Below are 25,234 nucleotides of genomic sequence, written 5' to 3'. Positions count from 1 at the left end.
GAAAAGTCCATGTGTGTAGGCTGAGGGTTTGCAAAGTAGACTAGCAGACTGGTCATTTTCCTTTGCACCGGCCAGTCATTCTTTTTTGTTTAAGATGTTTGCGTATTTTGAGTGAAGCTTAAATTATCATTTACTTCCCTGGCCTTCATAGAGGTAGAAGCCACCCAGCTCTTGTCTTCTTTGTCTTGGGGAGGCTGCTTCTCCCACATTTATAGCTTCTGCTCCTACACAAGGCTGGTTTGTGTGGGGCTCTCCTGGCCTCTCTCTACTTTGTTGTCACTTTGGGCCTCAGTTTTGTTTAATTTCTTTTCTCTTTTTTTTTAAGATTTTATTTATTTATTTGACTGAGAGAGAGCACAAGCCTGAGGAGTAGTAGGCAGAGGGAGAGGGAGAAGCAGGCTTCCCACTGAGCAGGGAGCCTGACATGGGACTTGACCCCAGGATCATGGCCTGAGTGAGCAGAAGGCAGACACTTCACCAGCTAAGCCAGGCGTCCCTGGCCCTCAGTCTCTGATGCCACCTGGACCCATGTCTCTGTTCATCCACTCAACTACCGGCCTTGAGTGCCAACTCCATAGGCACTATTCTAGGTACTGGGGTATAGCATGAAGCCAGAGAAGGTCCCAGCTCTCATTGTATTGGGAGAGGGAGGAGAGATATATATGCCAGGTAATGGGGAGTTTGGGAAGAAAAATAAAGCAGAGCAAGGGTGTGGAGTGATGGTGAAAATACCATCTTTGATCTGGTGTGCTGTGTGAGTGCTGACAGGGGCAAGCCTCAGACCCAGGCTCTCTGAGGGAAGGCTGTCTCAGGCCGAAGAATCTACAGTTGCAGAGACCCTCATACAGAACACACTGTATGAGCACCAGCCACGAGGCCGGCATGGCTGGAGAGGAGTGGTTGAGGGGGTGGTGCAGGATGCGGCTTCAGGGAGGTCATCAGTGCCTCTGTGGGGTGTGATGAGGACTCTAGCTCTTGCAGTCAGGGAGGCGGGAAGGTACCCGGGGCCGTAAGCAGAGAAGTGGAGCCATCTGACGTATGCCTTAAATCTTCCTGTTGCTGTGTGAAGGGTGGGCTGTAGGGGAAATAGGAGGATGCACGGAGACCGGTTAGGAGGTTCTTGGCAGTCTAGGCCAGCCGGGTAAGCTTGGATAGGTCGGGGGGAGTAGTGAGAGGGCTGAGGAGGAAGTGGTCGGGTTCTGGATATACTCCCAAAGAGGGCTAAGTGAACTTGAGTGTGGTCAGGTGTGGATTTGGGAGGGAGAGGCATGCAGGGTTTCTCCACAAAGATTTTGTCCTGAGCTACTGATGAGTTGTTATTTCCTGAGGCATGGAAACATGCAGGAAGAAAATGTTGGGGCTGTGGGGAGTCAGGTCTTTATGAGTTCAAGTGCGTACCTGTGGTACTTTTGTTGACGTGTAATGGGCTTATCGTTGCTTATAGATGAATAGATAAATACTTAAGAATTTTCTCAGTTTTCAGTCATAATAACTGTGTATGGATGTAACCCTCATAAACAAGAGAATTTTGAGCTCCTTAGCCATTTTTTAAAAGTGTCAAGGGGTCGTGAGAGCAAAACACTTGAGGACTGCTGACCTAGAGAGGGAATGACAACAACAGAGAAGACATTGGAGAATTGATTGACCCTTTGGGCCCTTGCAGAGCTGAGGAAGAGCCTACAAAGGACAGTGAGAAGGATCTGCCAGAGGGAAGGCCCATGAGAGAGTGTGTGGAGTTCTGGGGGCCAAGTAGAGCCAGCGTTTTGAACAGAAGCAAGAGGTCACTTGTGTCGTGGGCTGCTAATAGGTCAGATTAAATGAGAACTGAGAACTGCCCATTGGCCTTAGCAGTGTTGAAGCTCATTGATTTTCAAATGATAATATCAGTGGAGGGGACGAGAGTAGGCCCAGGAGAAGGGAAGTGATGTGTATCACAGTTAGATTCTGAGAGTGGGAACTGACCTAGCTCATCGCTTCACTTTGACACTGGCCTTCAGATTTGCATGGGGAGCCACCCCAGGCTGACCAGCTCTGAGGCTGGAACACAGGATGTGAGCACGTAGTACCAGACAGAGGTGCCTCATCCCTTTTGCTGTGCGTGGGATAATTCTCTTTAAGAAGGTATATATGGGCCGCGCCAGTTTGCATTCCCACCAGCAGCATAAGAGGGTCCCCTTTCTCCGTATTCTTGGAGTTTACATAAAAACTTATTTAAAAAGGTACGTGGGTTCTTTTTCCTGGAGCTAAGAAACATGATTATATGGGATTAGTTAATAAATAAGTTTTTCTTTTTTAAAGTTAGTTCAAAAGGAAAATTTTTTATATTTACTCCTTGTATATTATTGGTCAATATTAAATGTTATGGTTTTAGAGGGAAAAGAGGAGATACAGTTTCCTCAAGTGAGGTCTTAACCAATTTATGCTCAAGAATATTTATTTGCACTTTAAGGTAATTGTTTATATATATATATCACGTCCATCAGACTGAGAACTTTTCATCAGTAGAGTATGAGTTTTCCCATTTTATTTCCTTATAGACTATCATTCTACATGGACTACAATAGGAATTTAATAAATATTTTAGAGGGAGTAAGATACTAGAACATTCAGGTATTATGTTTTATAGTTTATTTTTTGAGTAATTTCTCCATGGTGTTAAAAGTGACCTTTAAGTGGGGTTAGTAAAATCAGGTAAAACCTAAAGGACAGATTGCTTTTAATTCTAGGTTGAAACAAATGTTCAGAGGCTGTTTTGACAGGAAGCAGATAACAATACTTTTTCCTTTGCTTTGGTTGGGTGTATATTTCAAAAATGGAATAACTGGACAGACTCCACACACTGTTTTTGAGGCCTTACACGTCCTCAAAGTAAGAAGAGAAGTAAGTTTGACCTGTGAGAGACAGTATCTTCTTTAGAATTAATTCAAAGAAAATTTCTTGTAGACTATTTTAAAATTTGGATATAATTTATATGCCATACAATGTATTAAGTTTCAAATGAACGGTTCAGTGTACCGACATCTCTCTCAAGATGTAGGACATTTCCATCACCCGGAAAATTCTCTTGTGCCACTTCCGGTCATTTGTCCCACCACAGAAGTCAATGGTAATGTGATGTCTATCAACAGAGCTTAGTTTTGTCTCTTCCAGTACTTCATACACATGGAGTTACACATACAATACGCATGTATGTAGCTTTTGCTCTTCAATTACAGGTGTTTTTTGAGATTCATATTTGTTGTTTACATATCAGTAGATTGTTTCTTAATGTTGATAAGTCGTATTCTGTTGTGCAAATTTACCTATTCATCTGTTTTGGTGGGTTACAATTTTTGACTCTTATGCATATAACTGCTGTGAACATTAATGTACAAGTCTCTTGGTGGACTTATGTTTTCATTTCTTGTGCATATACTTAAAAGTACATCACTGGATAAGTATATATTTAATTTTTTTTTTTTTAAAATTGTCAGACATTTTCCTAAAAGGCTTCTATAGTTAAACATGCCCACCATCAGCAATGTATTTGATGCTCCAATATGCTCTGAGCCTTTGCCAACACTTGCTGCTGTTAGTCTTTTCAATATCAGCATTCTAGTGGGTATAACGTAGTACTGTGTGGTTTCCTATGATTTCTTGGAGCATAATGATGTTGAAATTTTGTCACGTACTTATTGACCATACCTGTGTCTTCTTTTATGAAGTGATCTAGTCAGGTCTTTTGCTTTTTTAAAAACTGGGTTGTGTGACTTTAATTTTTAACTTTCTGTGCTTTTTAGTTCTTGAATTATAGCTGTTCTTTATGTATTTTGGATATGTCCATTGTCAGGTATGTGTATTGTGAATATTTTCCAGTTGGTGGTTGTCCTTTTATTTTCTTAACTGTGTCTTTCAAAAAGCAGAAGTTTTAATTTTGATGAAGTCCAATTTATCAAGCTTTTTTTCTTTTATCCATAGTGCTTTGCCTCGTTTATGGTCTCCCATGTTTTCCTGGTTTATAGTTTTAGCTTTTATGCTTAGTTCTATGTGAAGTGTAGAGGTGAGGATTCATTCTTCTTCCCAGGTGGACATCAGTTTGTTCCTGCTCAATTTGTTGAAGAGACTTTTCTTATACCCATAAATTTTTTGGGTACCTTGGTCAAAAAAAATCAGTTGACCATAAGTGTGTACATCTGTTTTTGGCCTGTGTTCTGTTTTTACGATTTATTCATCTGTCCTTACACCTATACTATATTTTGTTGAGGATTTTTGCACACGTTTTTTGAGTGATACCATTCTGTTGTTTTCTTTTATTGTCTTTGTCTTGTTTTTGTATTGAGATCGTGTTGGAATATACTTTCCCACATGTTTATCTGTGTCTTTGCATTTAAAATGCATCAGCCATAGGTAGTATATAGTTGGGGATTGGTTTTTTTGTGTGTTTTCTGACAATCTCTGCCTTTTAATTGGAATGTTTGGTCTATTTACTGTTATTATTGATGTGGTTACTTTTAAATCTACCATTTTGTTATTCTTTGTCTCATCCTGTAGACATTCTTAAAAATCCTATATCCCCTTTTCTAATGTTTCTTTGTTTAATTAGATATGTTAAATTTCTCTCTTAGGCGTTCAGCTATACCTCTTGGCCTTCTTCATATAGTTTCTGTACAGATTACAATATTTATCTATAATAAGTCTTTTTTTGAATTAATATTTTACTACTTTGCATAAAAAATGTAATAAATCTACAATGTGGTTTCATTTGTCCCTTCTGGTTTATTTTACTGTCCTCATATATTTTAATCTGTATATGTTACAAACTAATACACTTCCATAGGTTAATACAGTTCCTATTAAGTGTATATAAATAGTATGTGTATATCCACACAGTTAATACAGTATCTGTAACAAATATGTCCTAAGGGAATGAAGAGACATGGTCTTTCATGTTTACATATGCGTTTACCTCTTCCAAGGCTCTTCATTCCTTTTTGTAGATTGAGTTTTACATCTGGTATCACTTCTGTTCTTCCTGGAGAGCTTCCTTTGGCACTTCTTGCAGTGTAGGGCTGCTGGCAACAGATTATCTCAGTTTTCATTTATATGAAGATTCTTTATTTTTCCTTTATTTTTGAAGGGTTTTTGTTGTGCATAGAATTCTAGGTTGACAGTTTTTTCCTTTATCCCCCCCTCACCCCCCTTTCAGTTCTTTAAAGATGTTTGCTCTCTTTTGGCCTCCTATTTCTCATGAGCTGCTTGCTGTATTCTTATTATTATTCTCTGTCGTTTCTTCTCTGGTTACGTCTGTACATTTTTGTTGCTGTATCTTTGGTTTTCATGTGGCTAACCGAATACCCTGCTCTGGCATATTGCTGTTTTTTGCTCAGTTTTGAAAGTTTCTGCCCCATTCTCTCTACTATCCTCTAAGACGTAAATCAGACTACTTGATATTGCTCTCTGGTCTTGGAGGCTTGTTTTAAACCATTGTTTCTTTTTCTCTGTGCTTCTGCCTATATTCTTTATATTGACTTGACTTGAAGTTCACTAGTTCTTTTTCATTATTGTGTCTGCTTGATACTTTCTTCATCCAATTGAATCTTGTTCGTTTCAGATATTGTAGTTTTTCGTTGTCGAATTGCCATTTGTTTTTTTTTCCCTTCAGTTTCTTCTGAAACTACCTCTTTCTTTACCCCTTCTGTCATTCTTTAAATCCTTCACTATATTTAGCATTGTTACTTGAAAATCCTTGTCTTCTAGTTCCATGTTCTTGGGTTCTATGTAGGTCCATTTCTGTGGACTGCTTTGACTGTGGAGTTACTGCTCCCATTTGTCTCACTTACATATTAATTTTTGATCTTATGCCAGGCATTGCACATGCTGCAATGCAAACATTCTGTTCTGTTCCCCTGAGAAAGGTTGAGTATTGCTCAAACAGGCGGGTGAATTAGTGGCAAATCAGCTTGAATAGTACAGAGACTCATTCCTAGGCTTTGCTGTTTCTGTTTTGCCTGTATTTCCCAGGAAATGTCCACTTGTCTGGGGAAGTGGGCTTGTGCCTTTAGTCACAGTGCTTCTGTGGTTTCAAAGGAACGTCTGAGGCCTTTATCAGGCCCCTGGAGCCCCAGACTCATTCTGACTCTTCTGACTCTCTTTAGCTGTTGGAACTGGTCAGGTTCTGGTTGTTTTCCTCAGGATCCTTAGACTTGTAGTTCTCAGTTTAGCCAGCAAATGTATTTATTTGCAAATTTAGGATTTCACCCTGGATGGCTTCCTTATTTTGGAGACTTTCTTCCTCAATTTTCAGCCACCGTGGCAGGCCTGTATTCTGACTAAAGGCTGTGTGGTTTGCACTGAGTTCCATGTGCTGTGGCACAGGTTTCTTTCACTCTCCTGCCATAACATAAATTATCATCGAGTGTGATTCCCTTCCTCTCAGGGGTTCTAGAGTTTCATTTCTGCCTGGTTGTTTCCCCCTGCCTTCAAAGCTGATTTTTATTTTCATCCACCATTTATAATTGTCACTGGATGGAGGTCAACTCTGCCACTGGATAACCAATCTCTGAAGGAATTTGTTCTGTGTGGTTTATTTCAGTCATTTAAATAAACCACAACCTCTTTCCTGTGGAGCTTGAAAATGTCCTCAAGTCATGTATAATGGATGAAACTTGTTACTGGTCAGTAGAACAACATTGTTTCAACACAAGATGGTGTTTATGAGATAGTAGTATTTATGGATAGTTATGGATAGAAATAGAAGATATTAAAACATACTCTAAGAAGGGGAATTTGGTAATCTCTCTGATTTACACAGAGGGTGATGTTAAAGAACCACTTTAGTTGCAATGAAACTAACTTGGTGCATGTTCTTGGAGATTCCAGTGTAAACATGGAATTAAGCTTCAGGTAAGTACGGGGATATTCCTAATGTCTGCCTGGCAATTTCTGACCTATACCAATAAGCTTTAAGAGAGGAGACTTAGCTTTTGAAGTTTCTTACCACCAGGAATTCCTTTTGGTCACTGAAATTGGCTAGGTGGTTTTATGCAGTTAGCAGAGTCCAAGACCAGAGAGAAATTAGGCCAATTTGAAATATATCATGCTCCAGGAAAAGTAACAGTGCATTTGGAAGCTGAAATTAATACCATCAGCATTGGTGCTGTTTTGCTTGTGTGCCAATGCTCACCCAGGTGAGATGCATCCTCACTGCGATACTGGTGGGAGTGGGTGAACATTTAAGCAGGTCAGAAACTTTTTTTTTTTTTTAACTATGTCAGCAACACTATGTTAAATAACAACAGCATTGCCCTGTTTCATGTTTTCTCTCTCTGTTTCTTTGAAAAGGCTCTGAAGAACTGTCCAATCAGCAGATTTTTTTGTTTGAAATAACTTTATAAAAGATTCTTTACAAAAATATGTGGTCATTGTATAAAAAAAGAAAAGAAAGCCCTGTTGACCCTTGAACAATGTGGGGTTTAGGGACACTGATCCTCCCACCCCCTTTTAACCATGGTTAAAAGAAATCCGTGTATAACTTTTGTCTTTCCAAAACATAACTACTGTTGACTGGAAGCCACCCTATAACAGAAACAGTCGATTAACACGTATTTTGTATGTTGTATATATTACATACCATATTACGATAAAGTGGTCCAAAATGGAAAATGTTCTTGAGAAAATCGTAAGAGAAAATGCACTTACTGTACTGGATTGTTGTATTTACTGAAAAAATGATGTATAAGTGGACCTGCACAGTTCACAGGGTCAGCTGTTGTTCAAGGGTCAACTGTACCAAGAGATAAAAAAGGAGAAAATAAAATTTTCCAGATCCCCCTGCCAGCTATAACCACATTGGGGAGGAGGGGGCATGCATCATTTAGCTAGTTTTATTTTAATTTACAAAAATGGATCATAGTATACATATTTTATGATCTGCCTTTTTTCCTTCTTAGTTCCAGCAGTTTTGTATGTATGTCAGTGTTTGTGCTTTTATATAAGCTGTCTGTGTATATTTAAACAAGAAATTGTGCAGATAGTTGTTTAAAATCCATCCAGCTAAATAGCTTTGAATTTGCTAGGGCCTAGGTTAGGGAGCATTTTATCATGAACTAAAACCACATTTGTTCTTGTAACTGAGAAGCATGAGAGAAAATGTCTTCATAGCTTCTACTTTGGCCAAGTGAGAATGGGTTTCCTGCCCTTACTCTGTTGAAATGCAGGTGCCCACTGCTTCCTGGCACGTGGACACAGTACAATCTTCTCTCTGCCTTTATTCACACTGCACGCGGTACAGGCTGGAAAAGCTCCAGAGCTGCTCTGCAAAATCACGCTTGGTGATTTGGTGGTGACCAGCTATATCTCAGTGCAGGGTCACCTTGAAATGCCAGAGCCTTCTATGTAGTCGGGGTCTCATTGCCAGTCTTGTATGTAGGCGTGGAGCAAGGCATCTCTCTGGAGCTTGTGGTCAAGAAGGACAGCAGACCTTAAGCTCAGAAGGAGTTACCAGCGTGCCAACGGTAGTGAAGGAGTTTAGGGTCATAGGCGTGCATGGTGTCTTACAGACCAGTTCTTTGAATGGTAGTGATTTGGGATGAACTGGCAGTGGACAGACGTATCCCTTCCATCTCTTCCTCTAGGGGTGAGGCTGGGCCCCACGGTCTAGGTGCTGTGGGAGTGGCCCCTGGAGTTCTTGCTGCCTGCTGGATTGGGGCTGTTGCCCCAGATTTTTTAGGTGGGCTGTAGCATCTTTCTCCTTGCTTTTATTAGTACCTCATGGGTTTATTATGGAGGTCTGGTGACCATCCAGGCCAGGGGTAGCTGACGACAGCAGGAGGGCCAAGGCTGGCGCCAGGCCTGTGTTTACAATACAGTTCTGTGGGCTCACAGCCATGCCCTGTTGTTTGTGCATCACCCACGGTGCTTTTGCACTGTGACTGCACAGCTGAGTGGTTGCAGGAGATGCCATGTGCCCTGCAAAACCCGAATACCGACTCTTTGGGCCTTTCCAGAAAACATCTACTGACTGTCTAGGCATGATCCATAACCAAATGCCCCACATAATTTCTTTTTTTGGTTGGTATGTATTTCTTCCCCTATTCTCCACAGCCCATCTGTTGGGTCCTTTTCATAGGATTTTTTTCTTTCTTCTCTCTCTTCTGACCGGTTACTCTCTGGTGAGCTGGTGAACAAATGGGGCTGACGTCACATGGCCTCATAGTGCACTACATCACCACCACTGTCAGCCTTTGTTTTTGGCTCTTCTCCACTTAAATTTTTAAATATTTATTTGTTTGAGAGCAAGAGAGAGTGAGTGGAGATAGGAGCAGATGGAGAGGGAAGGGCACACTCTGCTGAGCTTGGAGCCCAACAGGGGGCTCGATCCCAAGACCCTGAGACCGTGACCTCAGCCAGAATGAAGAATTGGATGCTCAACCAACTGAGCCACCCAGGGATCCTCTCCACTTCAGTTTTGCTCAGAAGCTTTTCTCATCCTTTCCATTGCTTCATAGAGGCCTACAGGGGAAAAAGCACAAATTTTGGCTCTAAGAAAATGGTTTATTTATTTGTTTATTTTACATAGGCTCTACCCCCAGTGTGGGGCTTGAACTCACAACCCCGAGATCAAGAGTCAGATGCTCTACTGACAGAACCAGCCAGGCGCCTCTTCTCCAAGAAAACTCCTTAAAGTTGAGCCCTGCCACTACAAAGTAGTTACCCTAGGTGTGTCCTGTACTCCTCTGAACCTCAGGCTCTTCTTCTGAAGATGGGGTCATACCCTAGCTGCCTTACCTACCACATCAGGGGTGTGGCATGATGGGGGCGTGTGAGTGTTGTCAAATCTGAGATATGTTCTTTTTTTGTGAAGGTGGCAATGCTAGATGACTGACTTCCTTCACTCCCGTAACTGTATTTGTGAAGTTAATTGTGTTTTTAAATGTATTGTGGAATGAAGGTGGTGTGTTTTTATTTGAAATTTTTGCTTAGAGGATGCCTGGGTGGCTCAGCGGAGGAACATCTGCCTTCGACCCAGCGCGTGACCCCAGGGTCCCTGGATCGAGTCCCACATTGGGCTTCCTGCATGGAGCCTGCTTCTCCCTCTCCCTCTTTTCTCTTTGTGTCTCTCATAAATAAATAAATTTTAAAAATCTTTTTAAAAAAATGTTGCTCAGATAACACCAAGGAAACTATCCTCATTAAATACAGTTTGAATAGGATGAAGCTCAAATGATCTGCATAAAAATATCCCCATAGCAAAACCAAAAATCAATATTACTGAATGAAAGCCTTTTCAGTGCATTTTTAAAACCAGAAACACTGCGTTTTGAGAGTCCATGGAAGTTCAAGTGAGAAGTCAGGAAGTTAGAGGCCTTTTTATTTTCGGATGCCCGCGTTGGGGCTGTGATTTTTGTCCCTGTACCCTCTGTGGTAGGAATGTCACGCAGTGGGTCACGTACGGGCCCTGCCAGCCAGGCTCATACACCTCTGACGCGCCTTGTGCAAAAGTGATGCAGCTACTGATGCCAAGTGAGATCCCACTCCCTACATTAGGGTGCTCCAGTGGCAGAGGCTTCCTGTGCCCATTTTACATATTTGGAGAGGAGATGGTGTTCTTAGAGCCAACACGGAGAAGAAAGTAGAGGGTTGGCCTTGTCTTTTAGATGCCGCTGGACAGTGAGTGAGAAGAGTGTTCTCTCCTGAACTCACCCTGCAGACTCTGGTAGACTGTCATTTCTGTTCTTGTGTCCCTTTGGGTTTGGGTTTCATTTCTTTTGTCTTTTCCTTTCTTTTTCCCTCCCTCCCTCCCTCCCTCCCTCCCTCCCTTCCTTCCTTCCTTCCTTCCTTTCAAAATATTTACCTTTTCCACAAAGGTCTTGCCACCTGTTTGAGCTCTAAAGCTTGTGTCAGGTCTTGAGAGGATGCATAGTGGACTGATGCCTTTGTTTCTCACCGGCCTTGGGCCAGTGGATGGACCAGTGGCAGTTAGCCCTGCAGAGGTTGATGAGGGGAGTGGGGCCCTACAGCTTTTCTGGACTTCCGTGTGTGAGTGAGACCGGTCTCCCCCTGTCATGGGGCAGGGAGCAGCCTGCACTGCCCCCGTCCTGTGAGGAGTCCCCATGGCCCTGAGAAGAGGGGGAGTCAGGAGAGTCTGGGCCGTGTTTCCCAGGCCCTGCTCCCAAACCCACCGTTCTCCTAACTCCCCTCACCCAAGGAAGATTCCAGACGGCCACCTGAGGCCACGGGGACTGGGGGCCTCCCGCCAGCTCTCTGTAGGACAGGTGGGCGTGTGAATGCTGTGCGTTCTCGGTAACTCCACCTCACGTTGCTCTTGTGTCACACTAGGGAACAGGATCCCCAGCCCTCATTGTGCTGTTGTCCGCTTCGGTGAGTTTGTGCGTGTGCAAATTTAGGAGAGTCCCGTGTGTGGGGGGACTGTGCCTCGTGTACCTTCTGCAGGTTAGTAGGACTGTGTCGGAGCGCTCACACCCATGCAGAACACGGACTGGTTAAGTGAGGTCCTGTCCTGGTCGTTCCTGTCGAGGCGCAAGTTCACGTGGAGGAGAGAAGCCTGCTGCTACAAGGGAGAACATAAGCCTTTAATTCTTCTTACCTTGTCTTTTTTTTTTTTATTAATTAATTAATTTATTTATTCATGAATGACAGAGAGAGAGGCAGAGATACAGGCAGAGGGAGAAGCAGGCTCCCTGTGGGGAGCCCAATGCAGGACTCGATCCCAGGGCCCCGGGGTCATGACCTGGGCCGAAGGCAGACGCTCCACCACTGAGCCCCCCGGGCGTCCCCTTCTTATTTTGTCTTAAATATATGTTTATTCTTGGTACTGAGGAAAAGATTAGGAAGGAGAATATTGAGTCGATTGACTGCTTCTTTTTTTTTAATTGGTCTCAGGCTGTGGAAAGGGTCCCATGATGAGTTCTAAAGGAGCATGACCTGGGGATGGAGGGCTAACCCCTTTGTTTTGGCAACTCCCGCTGCTGTTGTAGGTGTGGGATCATCACTCATCACAAAAGCAAGGTGCTATTTATCTTAAACACAGAAGTTTCCAGGAGAAAGAGAACTGCGATCTGTGTTCCTAACAGCCTGCGCACACACAGATCCTGCATTCGGGATCTGCTGTCTGTGGTTCTTTGCTTCTTCACATGGGGTTACTTCTGCCGGAGGCACTGGGAAGCATGACTGTGTGTGTCCAGCCAGGCCGCATGTGTACAGGTCCTACTGCGGTGCCTTGGCAGAGGAGGTAGCCCCACAGTGTCTGGAATGGCTCAGTGGGCTTGGGAGCACAGCTGTGTGAAGCAGTGGCATGGACATGCTTGCACAAGTGTTTGTTCTTAGCCTCTTGATTTGCTTCCCTGGTTAACGCCTATTTAAAAAAAAAAAAAGTGGATCTTTCTTAAGAAAAGGCAGCCTATTTTAGGGTCATCTCCATTTACTCAGAAAATACTATACATCGTTTTTGAAAATGAATTGAACTTTTAATTTCGCTTGTCACAGAGCCTGTTCTTTATAAGTAAGAGCTTTATAGTGTCGTGGAAAGTTCATTCCAATTTTGTTCCTTACAGAAGATCTGATACCACTTATTTCTGGCTTGAAGCTAAAGTTTGGTCGACGTGGGTAGAAAGAAGCCTGAGAAACAGAAGGTCTAGGTTGTGCTTCTGAGTGATCCTGAACGGGTAGGTCACTTAACATCTGTGGGTCGTGTCAGCATCCGTCGCTGAGAGCCTGGGACTAGAAGATTAATGAGGATTTCCCAATTTTCAAATGATGCGATTATAGATCTCCCCACCCATGTCTGCTGGAGGGAAGATGGCCTGTTGAGACAAGAGGTCTTTGGCTCACCGCGATAGTCTTAGCTGCGTGCTCTGCTTGAGAACTGTTAGTTGAGTTTATTTGTAAAAGCTATTGGTTCTTGTTCAGAAGACATAAGTATATTTATTTTGGGGGGGCGGGTGCCTGGGTAGCAATAGTTTAAGCATCTATCTGCCTTTGGCTCAGGTCATGATCTTGGGGTCCAGGGATTGAGCCTCCATCGGGCTCCCTGCTCAGTGAGGGGTCTGCTTCTCCCTCTGCCTCTCTCCCTGCTGTCTCATCCTGTCTCAGATAAATAAATCTTTTAAAAAAACAAAAGCAAATTAAAAAACTCCACCCAACAACACAAAGAATATTTGTATTTGGATTTTAAAGAGCTCGTATTAGCATAGTTTAGATGGAACTTTGGATGTTTTCATTTCTGTTCTGTTCTCAAGACCACTAATACAGAAAGTCTCCAGCTTGTTTCTCTAAACATGAGTTTTATGAAGTGTTTTAAGTCTGTTACATCACCTTAAAAATACTGTTTTGTTGGAACACCTGGGTGGGTCAGCGGTTTAGCCCCTGCCTTCAGTCTAGGGCGTGATGCCTGGGTCCTGGAATTGAGTCCCACATTAGGTTCCCTGCATAGAGCCAGCTTCTCCCTCTGCCTGTGTCTCTGCCTCTCTCTCTCTCTCTCTCTCTCTCTCTCTCTGTCTCTGTCTCTCTCTCTCTCTCTCTGTGTCTCTCATGAATAAATAAATAAAATCTTTAAAAATAATACTGTTGGGATCCCTGGGTGGCGCAGCGGTTTGGCGCCTGCCTTTGGCCCAGGGCGCGATCCTGGAGACCCGGGATCGAATCCCACGTCGGGCTCCCGGTGCATGGAGCCTGCTTCTCCCTCTGCCTGTGTCTCTGCCTCTCTCTCTCTCTGTGACTATAATACATAAATAAATAAAAAAATTAAAAAAAAAATAAAAAAAAATAAAAATAATACTGTTAAAATTGTTTTATGAGGGGTAGGATCCTGACATAGCTCCTATGATGATCGAGATCCTCTTGCTGTTTTAATATGTCACTGTTTGGCATGCTGAATCCCCTTTGTAGGGCAGCCGATGACCATTTGTTTATTATTTCCTGGGTAAACGTGTTCCAGTATGTCCTGTAAATGGCAAGAATGGGGTGTGAGGACATGTGTGGTAAGAGAGGAGATGCAGAGTCTGAGCCAGAGACAGCTCAATGGCAGGATACATGCCAGTGGACAGGCAGCTCCCTGTCCCGAGTCCTGGCCCCCAGCCTGGTTGTGTCAGGGACTCCGTCTGCACTTCCCTTCTGCACGAGTTAGCTGTAGTCACAGAACACTGGTGCCCCAAACAAAGTGGCTTCAGCAGCGTAAACACCATCTCCAGGTTTCTGTGGCCAGGGGGGTCTGGCTGTGATTGAGCTGGGCACAAGTTTAAGGCTGTGGTCAAGACATCAGCCTGGGCTTCTGTGTTATCTGAAGCTTGACCGGGGAAGGGTTTCCTCCTAAGCTCATGTGATAGTTGGCAGTTTCTTGTGGGGTCTCAGACTGAGGGCCTCGGTTTTGGCTTCGTGTTCACTGGGAGCTGGAGGCTGCCCTCACTGCTGCTTCTTCAGAGCCAGCAGGAGGGAATCTTGTAGCAGAATGGATGTTACAGTCTTGTGTGAGGTAACCAAATGTAGCCCATAATTTTTGCTTATTCCGTGTATAAGAGAATCTCAGGCCCCAGCCTGCTGAGGGTCGGGGGAAGTGACACAGGGACAGGGACCTTGGGGCCATTGTAGAGTCGGCCACAATGAGGCTGACCGGGAGTATGGATTCCGTGTGTCCCCACTCCAATTCTGTGGAATTGGATTCCTCTGCATTTTCCCTCTTCACCCGGAGCATGCTTCTGGTCCCTCCTGCCTTCTTTTCTTCCTCTGACCTGCAGAGAGCTCAACACCTGAGGGTGGCTTTTCCTCCTCTCTCCTGCTATAGAAATTCAAGGGAAAGGTGGCAGGAAGCTGAGCGGCGCCCAGGCTGTCAGGGCCCTGCCTGAATGGCTGGTATTTTGGGTGTGTGACACATCCCTAGCCGGCATTTCTAGGTCATGACGTGCTCTATAGAAACGACCCAAGTGGGGTCTTTTCAGCTTTTGTGTTTTGTGGTCACTGCTGTCTTAAAGCAAGTGCTGATTTCCAAAATGAGTTCAGATTCCCGGTGTCGACCACTTAGGGGCTCTCGCTGTGACTGTGCCTTAGATTTTAATTTAGAATCATTAGTGGTTTGGGTCCTTTCACTTTCTGGCCCTATTACCTGATCCTTGGTATCATTATCTCTTTAGTCCTCTTTGGGGTGGTCTGTCTTGGTCTGTCTTCCTTGCCAAGGAGCCAGTGTGGTGTGGTTAAGAACTGAGGGCAAAGCCAGGCTGCCTGGGTTCGAGTCCTGGCTCTGCTCTCTCTTAGCTGAGCATTCTCAAGCGTGTGGTTCCATTTTGTTTCTTTGTGGCAGGTTTTACCACTTCTGATTTTTCCACTGACTGCGGTGGCCAGTGACCTCTGACTGCGGCGGCCACTCTCACTTTGCTCCCAAGTTATATACATGCTGCTGATAGGAGCAGTTTGTGCCTTATTACTAATCAAATGTCCCTTCAAGCCTTTTTCTGGCCTGGTCAAGTGGCCCACAACATGCGTGAGCTTGCGAGGACACCTCTGTTTTGGTGACCTTGCCCTGGTACCTGCTTTGCCTCCTCAGGATGAGGATAGCATCTTTTTTTTTTTTTTTTTTTTTTTTGGGCGTGAGCTTGATGGGACTGTTTGCAGGCAGGGTGTCTTTCGGCCCGTGTCACCACACTGAGCTGTGGTAGTGCTGTTGCTGCCCTTCTCCGGATGAAGAATTAAACACCATGCTCCAGGTCTTCAGGGTCCATTGGTCTTCAGCCTTGTTCTGTGTGACCGTAGAGCACCTGCTCTTAACGACTATGGGACACCGTCTCTTGTAGAGGAAGCCCCGACCCACCTTAGTGAACCAGCTCCTTGGGAGGGAAACGAGAGGCCAAGTGTTGGAAACAGCACATCTTATGAGCATGAGAACTTTTAGCCTCTTCTGCTGCCTTCACTCCACTTGCTGTCCGTGAATATCTTGACACCTACGTGTGCCTCCCTCCTCGGGGAGCCAGTGCGGCCTTGCTCTAGAGGACACGGTGTACATTCAAAGTGGGAGTGTGGGGGCGCCTGGTGGCTCAGTCAATTAAGTGACTGACTCTTGGTTTGGGCTTAGGTCATGCAATTGAGCCCCACGCCAGATTCTGTGCTCAGTGCAAGGTCTGCTTGGGACTCCCTCCCCTCCCCTCCACACCTCCCCCTACTCTCCCTCTCTCTCTAAAATAAATGAATTTTCAAAACAAAACAAAACAGTAGTGTGTTCCTTTCAGCCAGGTTTTTGACATGACTGATGGGGAATCTTAACAGTGCATAAGCAGCATGATTGAGAAGTCACTGGGTTGTTAACAGTCTCAGCCAGTAGTTACATATCCAGATTATTCTCTTTAGGTGCATCAGATAAGTTAATTGCTTATGTTCTGGTGATACTACCCTTGCACTGCATTCTTTTACATGCACTTTGTCTCCACCACCTTCTAACCCTTCCCCACCCCCAGTACTTAGCACAGCGTCTGCTGCCAAAAGGGTGGTTCATTAACATCACTTGTTGAAGTCGCTTATTCTTTTGAATAGTCATAGTGGTGGCAAATTACCAACTTGGAAGAGGAATTGGATTCCGTGAACCTATTAAAATATTTTCTGTGAAAGCAAAGAAAGTAGGACTTGTTTAAAAAATCAGGATTACATTGTAATGAGACCGATTTTCTTCTGGGCATTATAGGCTGGTTTTGAAGGTAAGAGAAGAGTGGCCAACCTGTTCTGAACAGTCTGCATCATTGGAGTGAGTTCCAAAGACGATGATGTAGAAGGGATCAAGGAGCACTTTTTTTTCGGAGAGAAAGTTCTGTTTAGGGGCACCTACCTGGGTGGCTCAGTCGGGAAAGCATTTGCCTTCAGCTCAGGTCAGGGTCTCAGGGTCCCTGCATGGGCTTCCTGCTCAGCAGCGAGCCTGCTTTTCCCTCTGCCTCTCTCCCTCCCCCTGCTTGTGCACTCTAGCTCTCTCTCAAATAAATAAAATCTTTTTTAAAAAGTTCTGTTTAAAAGCTGCTGTTGCCTTTCTTGTAGGTCTTCTTTTTTCCCCCCCTCTTGAAAGCATAGCTGACAAACCCATGCTGTTGATGATGAGGCTGTAATGTGAAGCTGGCCGTGGCGATAGGCCGCCTGCTATTCTCAGTGTGGCCGTTCATTCCCACAGGTGCCTGCTGAGTACTTGGCACTGCACACCAGAAATATTAGCACTGATGGAAATGATTCATTCCTTCTTTCAAGAATTTATCGTCAAAAAAGGAAACGCAGTGCTGCTCTGAAGAATGCTCACACATGCACAGCTAGAGCTTTCTGCATGCATGTTAGTCAAGGCTGTTTGCTAAGATGGGCATTTTTATCGGACATTCTGTTCAGAACAGCTCAGGAAAGTTTGATATTCTTGTCAGAAGTCTGATTGACCTGTCTCTAAAATGTTCACATAGGGCAAGAGTCTGAATTTACTGGGCTGTAAACTGTAATTGCAACTGTGGCCATTGAATTTACTAGTTTTTGATGCTCACATTAGCAAACATGGTCATTGCCAATATGTCTTGGGAACGTGTTCCACGATGGGCACAGTTGGTGCATCCTCTCTAACACACATAACTTCTCTCCACAGTACGTGTCCTTGTCCTTCTCTTACAGGCCTGGAAACTGAGTTTTGGAAGGATTCAGAAACCCGACAAGCAACCACCACACTGCGGGTACACGGCAGAGGTGTCCGCCAAGCCTGTCTGCCCAGAGTCAACCCCTTCTCCACTGTCTACGGTTTTGAAAGTCTTCGGCGCTGAGTGACCAGCACAGAAAGCTCTCGCCAGCCAGGGAGCACAGGGCTCTTTCCTCTCAGTGTTGGGTATGATCTCTTAAGTCCCTAACTTTTGAGTCCCTGCTACTGTTTTGGATGTCGGCAAGTTCTTTCCTCGTTACTAGGAGGTTCTCTGGACTTACATGACATTTGTTGTATTGCTTCCCTCACTCGCACACAACCCCTACCAGTTTGGAAAACTTAAAGCTTCTCCCTATTTTCTGAGATGACAGTGTCTTTTTTTTATAATTAACATGAGTCTCTTCTCTCTGACAACACTGACGCTTCAGATGAGGAAGAGCAACAGTTTCCTATCTTGTAAGCGTCTTGTCTACTTGGAGCCACATGTTCTTCATAGAAAATGAGTAGTAGTTGCATTTTACTGGTGCAGGCGGGGTGTTTTCACTTGGGACTCTTCTGTGAGGGGAAAGAAAGCAGAACGTCTTGTCCCTAGGCCGTGGACCCTAAAATATTATGAAATTAAAGAACAAAAGTAAAGCGTATTCTGAAAGCTTGGCTCTTGGAAGAAGGCAGGCACTTTGCTGGGCATCTAACATGACTCCCTGAATTATATGACTGACTCTCCAGTATTTGAGCTGGACACAGATAGGTTAGCAAGTCTGAGCATGGAGCATGGGTGCCCCTGGTTCCGGGATAATGCCCTTTTGGATCTAAGCATGCCTGACTTGGAGATTTTCTTGCTCATCTTATTTAATCCTCTGAACCACACAGTAGAGTGGGGAGCATTTGACCCTCTTTCAGAAAAATAGAAGTTGAGGCTGGGAAGAGATAATGGACTTTGGGAAGGTCGCGTGGCTAGTAAGTGGTAGGACTTTGAGCCACGGTTTTGTTTGTGTGGTGCCCTGATATTGGTGGTTTGGGTTTCCTAATGATCTTTCCTAGCTTGTGAGTCGTAAACAGTGTGGGAAATAGAGCAAGGATCTTATGGGAATCAGCAGAGCTGGTCGTTTAATTACTGGTAAAGCAGGATTGGAGACTTCACAAGCATCTCTGAAACTACGATGTGCATTTGACCCAGACTTGCGGGGAGCTGGAGGGAGCCCCTCACTGCCCCACTCAGCGCAGGGGCTGAGCACTAAGCCAGAGAGAGCTTCCTCGCAAACTCCCAGGCACATTTGTCACTCACCTTCCAGAAGAGTGCAAGGAGGGGCAGGGGCGAGGGAGAGGTAGCTGGCCTCCTCCCAGGAAACAGGCGCACATCTCTTCCCAAAAACATAAGGTAGGGCATTGTAGGGGCTCTCCACCCCAAGCCCCAGCAGTAGAAATACTGCTCTTTATATCTTTGTTTTTCTTGGGGTGCTCTGTGTTGTTATTCTTTTGAACAGAGCATAGCTGTGTCCTTTTTTGATTTTGAAGAGAAAGGAACAGATGACTATTTGTCTGTTTTGGTTATAAGGGGAGGAAAAGATGAATGTAGAAATCCAGAACTGGTCTTCCTGAGACGTGTTACCAATCAGACCCTTTCTCCTCATGACAGGTGATGGAAATGTGCTGGAACGATGGGAGAAGCTGGTAACTTATAGGAAGCCAAGATGACAAGAATTCTTTTAAATAATCAGTAAGTAAAATTTTGTTGGCCCTTTGGAAGTCTTTCAATTACTGGGTGAACATTCCCTGAGAAACCACAGAAAAGCATAGCACAATCAAATAGCATAAAAGTGTGAAAGAGAAAATGCTTAAAAAATAAACATTCAAACCCTTCAAAAAGTTGTTGCTACCTTTTGTATAATTATTCTATCCTGATCTGTATGTTCTTTTATGTTGGGTGTAGCAGTTGGGCAGATAGAGCCTAAATATTTAAAGGATTAAAGGAGGATTTCTTTCATATTAACTTTGGAGAAGCCCTGCTCAAATACAGCTTTAACTGGTTCAGTGAGCTCCATTTCTCAGCAATGGTTGGTATGGACATTTTGGAAATCAGTGTGAATAAACTTGGGGAATGTGAATAGAGTTGAGCTCTTTGCCTGCTCCCCTCCCCACGTCCCCCTTTGAGTATCTCATTTTCTACGCATCAGAGGCTATTACTGGTTGCCAGTGATCTGACAGTTAGATGCGGTTACTTCTGGTTTCGTTATGACGATGATGGTGTCAGTATGAGGGCTTGCCTAGTCAAAAGGTACATACGTCTGGGTCAGACGGTCACAGGCCTGACTCTTATCTTTGTGCTTTTGGGCAGTTATTCAGCCTCTCAGCCTGTGAATCCTGGGCTTGATAGTCCTCTCATGAGAGGAAAGACGGTGGGTAGTGCTTTGTGCTCTGACTGGTACGTTATAGGGCTGCTGTAAAAGTACAGCTGACCCTCGAGCAGCACGGGTCTGAACCATGCAGGTCCACTTGTGCAGAGGTTTTATAGTACGGTTCTTTAAATGTATTTTCCCTTCCTTGGGATTTTCTCTGTGATATTTTCTCCAGCTCACCTTGTTGTAAAAATATAATATGCAACACGTACAGCATACGAGGTGCGTGGTGTCGACCGTCGATGTCAGTAAGGCTTCAGTCAACAGTAGGCAGTCAGAAGTTCAGTTTCTGGACAGTCAAAAGTTACACACAGATTTTTGACTGTGTGGGAAGTTGGTGCCCCCAACCCAGTGTTGTTCACGGGTCACCTGTGGCTATTCCCCTTCCTTATGTTTGTATCGTGATGGTCAGTGTACAAGCCTATATTTGACACAGCCTGGCCAGCTGGACTTCCTTAACTACTGTCAGGCCGTGGTGGGTCAGCATCGCAAGCATCGATGTACAGAGGAATGCTGAGACCTGACCAGCCAGGAGGGGGTACGGAGGAAGGCATGGAGGGAGGACAGAGGGGAGGGAAGAGGAGAAGGAGGATGGGACGGAGGATGGGAAGGTGAGAGGAAGGACAGGAGGGGGGACTGGAGGGAGGATAAGAGGAGGATGGGAGGATGAGAGGAAGACGGAAGGGAGGACTGGAGGGAGGATGAGAGGAGGATGGGAGGGAGGATGGGAGGATGAGAAGAAGGACTGGAGGGAGGAAGAGAGGGAGGATGGAAGGGGAGGACTGGAGGGAGGATGGGAGGAGGATGGGAGGGAGGATGGGAGGATGAGAAGGACTGGAGGGAGGAAGAGAAGGAAGGACTGGAGGGAGGATGAGAGGAAGATGGGAGGATGAGAAGAAAGACTGGAGGGAGGATGGGAGGAAGAGAAGGAGGATGGGAGGGAGGATGGAGGGAAGATAAGAAGGAGGACCAGAGGGAGAATGGAAGGATGGGAAGGAGGATGGAGGGAGGATGGGAGGAGGAGAAGAAGGACAGAGGGAAGATGGAGGGAGGATAAGGAGGAGGGCTAAGGGAGGACAGGGTTACAGTGTTTGCTGAGTTCTGTGATGTCAATACTCCAGCGTGGTTGGTTTTCCACAACGACACGGTCACTGTAAGCAGAGTGGGGGAGGGATGGGCAGGTGCTCACCTCTGCATAGTTTAATACCAGCCACACACTGCAGTGCAAGCTACACCAAGGGCATAAACTGTAATAAAATTGGAAGTGGTGAGTTTTGAGTATTTCTTATCTTTGTGTTAGTCTAATTTATTTTAATTGTGTGTTTATATAGTTTAACTTTGAATGATGGCTGTGCTGAACCACTGCTCACAGTCTGCCCCAGTGGACTGGTAGGACGGCCAGGCTGTAGGTTTCCCGATGGGAAGACAGTTGGAGGCCACAATTCTTCAATTACCTGTCCTAGCCCTGGTGGTAAGAGTTTGGCTTGACTGGTGAAAGCAAGGTTTGCTCTTGAATCTGTGCTCGAACCCTCAAGTTGCCAAACTCACATGGCTTCTGGAGCTGAAGATAAGTCCTGAGACCAATTTAGAATGGAAACCCGTTGCCTGAGGCTTGTTGACCTCACGGTGGCACTGCCCCGGCACCCTCGCCTCTCCGGGCTGTGCAGTGACAGTGGCTGCACACAGGCAGGCTGTCCACTCCCTTTCCAGTTTGTTCTGTGCCTTTGCTGTGCTCCCTGGAACCTACACCTCGTCAGGTAGTGACACTGCAGGGACCAGCAGCCAGGCTTCCTCCTCACCAGCGATGGCTCGTAGCTTTGCTTTTGTTCAGAAATGAAGTTTTCATGAAAGTACATTGTTTCCAGAGAGAGAGAAACAAAACAGGACGGTGTCAGGTTCACACTGGCTTGATGCAGGTCTTTGGGAGGGGGATGGAGGGTACCAGGGACCCTGGAGCAGGTAGCCCGTGCTCCCCCAGCCCGCTAGCTTGCCCTTTCCAAGGGACAATGGGAGCCTGAAATCGCTCAGTAACAGCTAAGATTGTGGTGGTGGTTTTTATTCTAAATCTCACCCACCTCGCTCTCAGAACACATTCTTTACTGAACCTTAAAAAAAAGTCTTGGGTATTTCAAAACATTCGTTTGTGTCAGTTCCCTGAAACGGACTTACATAATCTTAAAACATTTATTTCCCTTATTTCCTCCTGAAACAATAGATATTTATAGCTCCTTCTGAGTCAAGAACGGACTTAGATTATTGCAAAAGCAATTCTTGCCCCTTTCATGCTGAAGCTGATGGATGGAAACCTGAGACACTTGCCCCTGGATTAAGAAATATTGACCTGTGTTTCAATCAAGATGAATAAGGGTGTCTTGGGTCGCTGTGAAAGCAGACTTGGGAGAAATAACCAGCCGAGGAGCCTCACCACACATAAAATATTCTGATTTATGATTTCTCTCCCAGGAAGGACCTGATGCTATTTCTGGGCATCCCCAATATGGATGCGAGTTTGACTGGAGAGCTCGCAGGTGTGGCCTTGGGTGTGGGGAGGTTGCAGCCTGGCACGGTGGTCGATCAGCGCACTCCGAAGTGTGCTCTGTACTTGGGAGTCGCAGGTCGTGATGTGGTCGATGTCATAGGAGATGCAGTGAGTGTTTTGGAAATCAGTCGGAGAGAGAAGTGCCTTGTGTGGTGGGAGTGATGAGGTCAAGGAGACTTGCAGCAGCACATGACAGGTGCGGTGGGTATTTAGTGACTGTGCTTTTTAATTCAAATACCTATTTTAAAAATCATAAAGGTTAACAATTGGAAAGAATTTTAAAAATGTGAAAGTTATTAAGAATTGAAAATTTATCAATATCATCTACCTACAGATACCATTATTGACTTTATTTTTTTTATTTTTTCATTTTTTCTGTTTCTTTCTGCATCCTCTTCCTAAGCCTGGAAGGGTTGACATGCATTTTTTTCTTCTAAAATGGATCTTTTGTGGTAAATATCATTTGACACCTAATTTGGTTGACTGTGTACCTAAACCATACCATGTTGATAAATACATCCTGTTTGGCAGCGGTTCCTGTGTTACGTGGCCCGTATTGTTTAACCGGATCCCCAGGAGCGGGCATTTTGGTGGTTCCCCGCTCCTCCTCCTCTTTGTAAAGCTCACTGTGGTGAACATCTCTGGGCATGCATTGTGGCACACCTGCCCCGCTCCGTGGGCAGATCTCTGAACAGAGTCAGGGCGGTGCCTTCAGGAACATTCCAGCAGGAAGACAGACTGTGAGTGAGCAAAGAGGTAGAGGCAGGAAGGGAAGCTCTCACTCTGGGGAAAGGCGGGAGGTGCAGTTGAGCAGCAGGCCACGGGGGAAGGCCCGCTAGCTGGGGCTGTCGGTGGGAGATGGGGCCTGCCGGGCCCAGCCCTTATTCATTCTCAGTTGGGAGCCATGTGGGAGTCCATAGCCTGCCTCATACAAAGATTCTGAGAATCTTCGGTTTTCCTTAACTTACCTTATCTGAGGAGAAGTGATTAATTAAATGTTATAGGTAATAATTATTCATTATGGGTAATAGATAATTAATGGTTCTACCTTCTAAAACTTCCTGAGAGCCTTAAGAAACCAACAAATTAGGGAGTGAACAATTAATGGAAGTCGGGAAGAGTATGTATATATAGAAAAAATTGTAAGATTAGAGGGGCCTGTGGTTTTGAAAAGTAAAGGAAATGACATTAATTCATGTATTTTATACACTTCTTAACAAACTGAATAAAATTTAAAGACAATTTGGGAAAAATATGGATTAGGATACAAGTATCATAATTTAAAATAATACTACCTTATGCTTACTTGCTTTCATGTGCTTGTGTGTTTGAAATGCATCGCCTTCCCTAATTTCCCCTAAACTTTCTCAGGAGAGTACAGGATTGTCTCCACTCTGTAGGTGAAACAGAGGCCTCCAAGGCTGGCTTTGAGGAAGTGACACCGGGCTTGCAGTTGGAGGGAGGGGCTGGTAGGGCCCTGGGTAGGTCTGGGGACTTCCCTGGAAGGGTTGTGAGGCCACAGTTAGACTTGAAAGGTGACAGGGAGGGACTGCTTTCTAGCCCACAATGGTCTCTTTCATTGTCACTGAAGAGAAGAAAACACTTCCTCAGCCATTTTCTGTTCCCTTTCCCTTTGTGGTAGGTGACATTGTTGTCAAATCACTTGTCCCTGCCCACCCTGTGGGAGGATTACACTTTCCTTTTTTTTTTTTTTTAAGATTTTATTTATTTATCATGAGAGAGGCAGAGACACACAGGCAAAGAGAGAAGCAGGCTCCATGCAGGGAGCCCAATGTGGGACTTGATCCCAGGACTCCAGGATCACACCCTGAGCTGAAGGCAGATGTGCTTAACCACTAAGCCACCCAGGTGTCCCATAGATTACACTTTCCCACCCCACTGAGGGTTGGCCCCCGTGGCTTTCTTGGCCATAGGACCTGTTTTTGGCCAAAACAATGTGAATAGCGATGACACGTGCCATTTCCTGGTAGAAGCTTTAACGAGGCGTGGCCTGGGTCCGCCATGTCTCCCTTGTCCCTGCCATGGGACCAGTGTGTCCCACTTGGGGTGTTCCTTCTCCTTTGGTCCCTGTGAAGAGGACACAGCTCACCTCCATGAAACCAAACAGGAGCCAGGAATAGTAAGACCTTTCTCTCATGTTGGCCTCCAGAATGTTGGCACTCTTTGATACTGACTGCAGTGTGACTTAGCCTAAACCCATAGAGGCCCGCTGTCCTGCTGTCCTTCTCCTGCATTGGAGAGGTGAACCTTCTTCACACGTTATCACTTCAAATAAGGCGTTTAACTAGGTGTGTAGGGTTGACTGAGTTGCCCCTTCGTTTGTTTGTTTATTTATTTATTTGAAAGAATGAGACAGAGTGAGAGAGCACACAAACAGTGGGGAAGGGCAGGGGCAGAGGGAGACGCAGACACCCTGCTGAGCAGGGAGCCCAATATGGGACTCAATCCCAGGACCCTGACATCATGACCTGAGCTGAAGGCAGATGCTTCACTGGCTGAGCCACCCAGACACCCCCCTTTATTTTGTTTCCTCAAACACTTGCAGAACATGTTCCAGGTCAAGGTCTGGATGTCTAGAGGTTTTAAATAATCCAAGCCCCTGCCCAGCCTCAGGACCCTGGGAGCATGGCGTGACTGGGTGCCATG

At 45.1% G+C, this 25,234-nt stretch overlaps 1 protein-coding gene across 4 annotated transcripts in view; it reads left to right on the top strand.

Moving 5' to 3' along the window:
- SGMS1 (sphingomyelin synthase 1) overlaps positions 1 to 25,234 on the top strand; it is a 245,197-nt gene that overhangs the window by 118,931 nt on the left and 101,032 nt on the right. For all 4 annotated transcript variants that reach the window (XM_041728684.1, XM_041728685.1, XM_041728687.1 and 1 more), the window contains 2 exons: positions 17,611 to 17,818; positions 19,269 to 19,349. The gene's annotated coding sequence lies outside the window, so the exon portion shown is untranslated. The remainder of the gene's footprint in view (positions 1 to 17,610; positions 17,819 to 19,268; positions 19,350 to 25,234) is intronic.

This window comes from Vulpes lagopus, chromosome 14 (genome assembly GCF_018345385.1).
Source record: "Vulpes lagopus strain Blue_001 chromosome 14, ASM1834538v1, whole genome shotgun sequence".
In the NCBI taxonomy this organism is placed as follows: Eukaryota; Metazoa; Chordata; class Mammalia; order Carnivora; family Canidae; genus Vulpes; species Vulpes lagopus.
Note: the sequence above shows the minus strand (reverse complement) of the source record. Positions and strands in the feature narration are given on the sequence as shown.